Consider the following 6,528-nt stretch of genomic DNA (forward strand, 5'->3'; position numbering starts at 1 on the left):
TTACAATGATTGGGACAGAACTGGACGAGCCGGCCCAGCGCGCACGCGCAAACCCTCCTCCCGCCGTAGCCGGCTTCCCGGGTCCTCGGATCCTTCGCCGTGACGGCTAGGGCGGTCTACGGCAAACGCCCCATGTCCTCTCACAGGGCACGCCGGGAGTTGTAGTTCTAATAAAGCCGACACCCCGCTGCTGTAGGCCCTTGTCTTGGACATAAAACCACAACACCCAGAAAGCTCCGCACCTCTCGAGCTGAAACTCGTTGTGGAAACAGGGAACCCGCGAGAGGATACGCCAAGCCCTAAGGGATCTGCAGACGCTTGTGTAGTGTCCTGGGGACCGAGAGGAACATATGCTTACCGGAGAAAATCCCAGTGAAAACAGTGTGAAAGCCCTGCAAAGCTCAGCAGGAAAAAAACCGCATTCCTCTCTAAACTCTGACTTGGTGTTCGCAGCTACCGAAAGTGACACTTTACCCAAAAACGTCTGCGTAATTTAGTGGTTCCAACCAGTTAAACCAGCCTGGGCTTCCAGCCCACCCCGCCTCTGGGCGGAGCACCTTGCTGGCCTTCTTTGGGCGGAGATCTTTGGGAGAATTCTTGCCTTGGGGTTTGGAGAAAGGAAACTTCTGGGGCCTGTGCGGAAGCAGTCCGCAGGACCCCTGAAGTGCGTTGGCTTGCGGGGAACTGCTGACTCCCACTCACTTGCCTCAGCAGTACCCGAGTTATATCCGCACAGCATCGTATTCAGCTCACAAATAGGAACAGCTGAATATCCTCCAGTAGTCCCCCAGGAAGGATGGAGTGTTCGCTGGTGCATACCCTGATAAGCAGCAGTCCTTTGAAGTATTCTGGATTTATAACATTGGCAGTCAGAAGAGAGATGAGAGTTTTAAGAAATGTTTATTCATTTATTCACTCATTATATATAAGTACACACCAGAAGAGGGCATCAGATCTCATTACAGATAGTTGTGAGCTGCCGTGTGATTGCTGGGATTTGAATTCAGGACCTCTAGAAGAGCAGTTAGTGCCAGCCCAAAAGATGAGATATATAATGTATGCTTCTTCCCAGGAGCTACATCAATCTCTATGATCCATCGTGTACTATGCTCCCAAGCCATCTTTCCTCAAATATGACAAGTCCGTCACTTATGCAAAAGTCACCCTTAGTGGAACACTGAGGTTCTAGAGGGGCCGTTTCAGAACCCCTGTAGCAATAAAACAGCTTCCATGAGAAGAAGACTTGAGAGTGTGCTAGTTAAAATACTCCTTCCTGCGGGCAGTTCTGATTTGGGCAAGGGATAGGCACTGAACTGAGCAAGGCTTTATGGAATCCTCTCCTGAAATTGACATATGGAATAATGAGATGGGGAAAGAGGCATTTTTTTTTATTGAGTAATTTAGTGGTGGTCATATTTACTGTAACATCATGTGGTTTGTCCACTGTGGACGTGAATGAGGCTGAAATAGAGTTGGGGGACACAGCAAGGTAGAGGGAAAAGCTAGAGCAGTCAGTCAGAGTGAATATTAACTTGCTTCTGAGGTTTAATTTGTGCGATCCTTAAATTCTGCGATTATGTGAGCTGAGACGTGCATGTCTCCACAAAACAAATAGTCCAGGTGATTGTCTCAGTTACCGGTTTCTTCCCAAAAAATGCATGCAGATCAACTTCAAAAGGGCAAGCCGTAAAGATAGATAGATAGATCTCACAGAGACTGATAAAACACAGAGAATGGGCAATAAAGGCTACAGCTAGGTTCGGGTAAATTCGCGAAGCAGTACTGGCAGCTTCCAGAAGCTAGCTGCGGCCTGACCAGTAGTAGAGCTGCTGATTGCTGTGGTGATTCACTTCTTGTCCGGGTGGTGTGGGTTTTGTCGGGAAAACAGAATGGCACTCCTGTGTTACAACCACAGCTGTGGCCAGCGTTTCGACCCCGGGGTCAACACGGACAACGCTTGCACATACCACCCAGGTGTTCCTGTCTTTCATGATGCCCTAAAGAGTTGGCCTTGCTGTAAGAGAAGAACAACGGATTCTTCTGACTTCTTAAGCATTGTAGGCTGTCCAAAAGGTAGGAATAATAGTGAGAAGCCACCTGAACCAGTCAAGCCTGAAGTCAAGACTACTGAGAAGGAACTATCCGAATTAAAACCCAAATTTCAGGAGCACATCATTCAAGCCCCTAAACCAGTAGAAGCAATAAAAAGGCTAAGCCCAGATGAGCCAATGACAAACTTGGAATTAAAAATGTCGGCTTCCCTAAAACAAGCACTTGATAAACTTAAACTGTCATCTGGGAATGAAGAAGATAAAAAAGAAGAAGACAGTGATGAAATTAAGATTGGGACTTCTTGTAGAAATGGAGGATGTTCAAAGACTTACCAGGGTCTACAGAGTCTAGAAGAAGTCTGTGTATATCATTCTGGAGTACCCATTTTCCATGAGGGGATGAAATATTGGAGCTGTTGTAGATGAAAAACTTCAGATTTTAATACATTCTTAGCCCAAGAGGGCTGTACAAGCGGGAAACATGTGTGGACTAAAAAAGATGCAGGGAAAAAAGATGTTCCACGTAGACACGACTGGCATCAAACTGGGGGTGAAGTTACCATCTCAGTGTATGCTAAAAATTCAGTGTCAGAACTCAGTCAAGTAGAAGCAAATAGTACACTGTAAATGTAAACATTGTATTTGAAGGAGAGAAAGAATTTTATCGAAATGTGAAACTATGGGGTGTGATTGATGTTAAATGAAGTTACGTGACTATGACTGCAACAAAGATGGAGATCACTATGAGAAAGAAGAACCCATGGAGTGGGCAAGTCTCGAACTACCTACAACCAAAAAGCAGGAGAAACAAAAAGATACGGCTGATTGATTAGAAGAGAAACAGACATCTCTAGTCTATTTCAGAGTTCTTAATGTGTGTGGTGAAGTAGTTGCATGCTGCTACAATCTTTTTGTTGTTTTTAATCTGCCAATTTAGGGTTATCATGAGGTTCTTCAAAGCCAAAGTCTGTTAAATTTTTGTGCCTCTGTCTTCCTTTTGAGTTGTGTAATATGATTATTCAAGTCTCCTCACTAGAACTATAGTATGTGTCCTTACACTTGAAGTGGGGAGGGAAGAACCCATAAGTATAATTGCAGGACTTTTTAGTATAGATTATTAAAAGCAGGAAATGAAAGAAGGTTTTTTTTTTTTTTAAAAAAAAAAATCTGATAACTTCTTCACTTAAATGGAAAAGCAAAGTGGTATATAAAAATTAAATTGGCCTCTCCATGAACCTTTGTTACTATAATTCTCGAAAATCACAAGGAAGAGACTTTGTTTTTCCCTTTGCAGTGGTTACTTTTTGTAGTATGAATTCTGAAGCAGTAGAGTCAAGCCGTCTCTGTACTAGCTAAGTTTATAATTCGCTTGTAGTTAAATTAATTTCAGAAAGTTGCATCAATACTTGCATTATCTAGCAAGAAGTATAATTTAAGTCTGTAGAAAATAAACTAAGATTATAGAATTATCAATTTGGTTAACACTCATCATAAGAGTAAGCAATAATGTTAAAACCTCTTTTCTGATTATTTAAAAGACTCTTTATGGTGTTTTGATTAAATTGTATCTGATTTATAGTCTAAACACTCTCATGGACTGTATCTGTCTCCCTGATGAAAAACTACATCTGTTAAATTGTGAATGTATAGCTTTGGTGAAATATATCAAGGAATGTGTTGAGGCTTGAATCTAAAATGTACCTGTAGACTTGTTTTAAGCTGTTGGTCTTTCAACTTAAGGCTTTATTTTGATGGCTGTGAAACCTTTAGGATATTGAGGGGTGAGCCTTTAGAGATTATATACACCTGAGGGTCTGATCCAGTTAGGACATGTGAGCCACCTCTGTCCCATACTCCCACTGCTGTCTCCTTAGCCATTATAGATTTTTTTAAAACAACTTTATTTTACAAAACAAAGATAAATGTACAGATTTTAAACATTTTTTGCTTAAAATTATACATTTTTGTTAGTACTGTTTTTTCAGATTTTAAAATAATTTTTACATAAAACTATATGAATATATTTTTTTAGTCAGTACTTGATTTTTTCAAAGGCTTGACAGTATGCGTTGAAAACCTAATAGTTACAATGAGCATAAAGTACATGCAAAACAAAACGCAACATGGAAATAGTCAAAGTCTTCTTGTTTTGTAAATATTGTTTTTGTTTTGTTTTCTTTATTTCTTGGACTTCATACAGTCTGTGAGTTGTTTCTGGGGGAGTGCAAGCCTCTGGGGTTAGCATCCCACTATCAGTGACTGCATATTATGTCTGTTCTTTTGTGACTGGGTTATCTCACTCAGGATGATATTCTCTAGATGCAGCCATTTTCTTAAGAATTTGGTTAAGTCATTGTTTCTGGTGGCTGAGTAGTATTCCATTGTGTAAATGTACCACAATTTTTGTATCCATTCATCTTCTGAAGGGCCATTATAGATTTTATTCTCTGAAACCGATTTTATTCTCTGAAACCGTGAGCCAAAATAAACCTTACTTCCCTTGAAGGAAAAAAAAAAAAAGACTACAGCTAGCTTTTTTCAACTAACAGTTTCTTCCCTGGGGCCTCTGTAGGAATTCTTCACCCAAATTCATCAGAAGTTGAACTGTTGTTTTTTTAGAAGACTACAAGAATATATCTTACAGACATCTCATCTTCAAGTGGCATGAAGTAATATCTGCATTGTAATTGATTTTTGTTAGTACTGGAACTCCACTTGTCATTTATTTCCTATACTTGCTACTACAAATTTCACAGAAAACGGAACAATTCATAGTAGCTAAAAAAGTTATTTAACTAAGACAGTACACAAATCACGGTACAATTTACATGCCCGTGTGTTCCTCTCTGTGCCAACAACCAGAAGAGTGTTTCTTTCATTACTCCCTGTACAGTTAGCTTTAAACATCCTTGGAGGTAAAAGTGTGTTATTAAGAAGAAAACAAGAAAATGTCTCACAATAGATGTCATCTTCAAAATGCATTAAAATATTTCTGCTTTGTAACTGATTTACTTAACTTCAAGAGCAATGGATGTCATTACTTTCCTTTATTTGCTCATACACATTTCACTGAAAAGAGTAAAATCTATTACAGGTGAGAAAAGAGTACTTGAACATATCTGTTATACAAATCATAGTACAAGGTGATCCTCTATGATCCTCTCTATACCAATAGGTGGAAGAATGTTCCTTTTATTTTCTTTTTTCCATTTTTTATTGGCTATTCTCTGTATTTACATTTCAAATGTTATCCTCTTTCCCCCCACTCCCATCCACCCTTCCCTTTCCCTTGCCTCCATGAAGGTGATTCCTCTCCCAACCACTCTCTCCCACCTCAGTGCTTCAATCCCCTACTCTGGGAAAATGAACCTTCATTAGACCAAAGGCCTCTCCCATTGATGCCAGACAATGCTATCCTCTGCTGCATATGCACCTGGGGCCATGGGTCTCTCCATGCAAACTCATTGATTGGTGTTTTGGTCCCTGGGAGCTGTGATGGGTTTGGTTGGTTGATAATGTTCTTCCTCTGGGGTTGCAGAACCTTTCAGCTCCTTCAGTCTTCTCTAGCTCCTCAGTTAGGGTACTTGTGTTAAGTCCAGTGTTTAGCAGCAAGCATCCTTCTCTGTATCAGTATGGCTCTGGCAGAGCCAATGGGAAGGCATCTATGTCAGGATTCTTGCCAGTAAGCACTTCTTGGCATCAGCAATAGATGAATCCCCGGGTGAGGCAGTCTCTGGATGATCTTTTCTCCAATCCCAGATTCTCTATTTGTCCCTTTATTTCCTCCCATGAGTGTTTTGTTCTTCTTTCTAAGAAGGACTGAGTCATCCATGTTCTGGTGTTCCTGCTTTTTGAGCTTCATAAGTTTTGTGAATTGTTTCTTGTGTATTCTGAGTTTTTAGGCTAATATTCTCCTAGCAGTGAGTGCATACCATGAGTGTTCTTTTGTGATGGATAAACTCACTCAGGATGATATCTTCAAGAGTTCTTAGTAATTTCATGAAGTCATTTTTTCTAATAGTTGAGTAGTACTCCATTGTGTAAATGTACCACACTTTCTGTATTGATTCCTCTGCTGAAGGACATCTGATTTTTCTAGCTTCTGGCTATTATAAATAAGGATGCTATGAACATGGTCGTTGTTATATATTGGAGAATCTTTTGGGTATATGCCCAAGAGTAGTATAGCTGGGTTCTCAGGTAGTACCATGTCCAATTTTCTGAGAAACCGCCAGACTGATTTTCAGAGTGGTTACACAAGCCTGCAATCCCACCAACAGTGGAGGAGTGTTTGTCTTTTTCCATGTCCTTGACAGCATCTGCAGTCACCTGAATTTTTGATCTTATCCATTCTGACTGGTGTGAGCTGGAATCTCAGGGTTGTTTTGATTTGCATTTCCCTGATGATTAGGGATGTTGAGCAATTCTTTAGGTGCTTCTCAGCCATTTGGTATTCTTTGTTTAGCCTTGTACCCCA

The 6,528-nt window shown here is 40.6% G+C and overlaps 1 pseudogene across 1 annotated transcript; it reads left to right on the plus strand.

Annotated features, from left to right (window-relative positions):
• The first annotated feature begins 1,889 nt into the window (after positions 1-1,889).
• Positions 1,890-2,880, plus strand: LOC308433339 (cysteine and histidine-rich domain-containing protein 1-like; annotated as a pseudogene). The gene has a single exon. The product of its transcript is annotated as a cysteine and histidine-rich domain-containing protein 1-like (transcript).
• Positions 2,881-6,528: the final 3,648 nt, after the last annotated feature.

This window comes from Micromys minutus (assembly GCF_963924665.1).
Source record: "Micromys minutus genome assembly, chromosome: 19".
Taxonomy (NCBI): domain Eukaryota; kingdom Metazoa; phylum Chordata; class Mammalia; order Rodentia; family Muridae; genus Micromys; species Micromys minutus.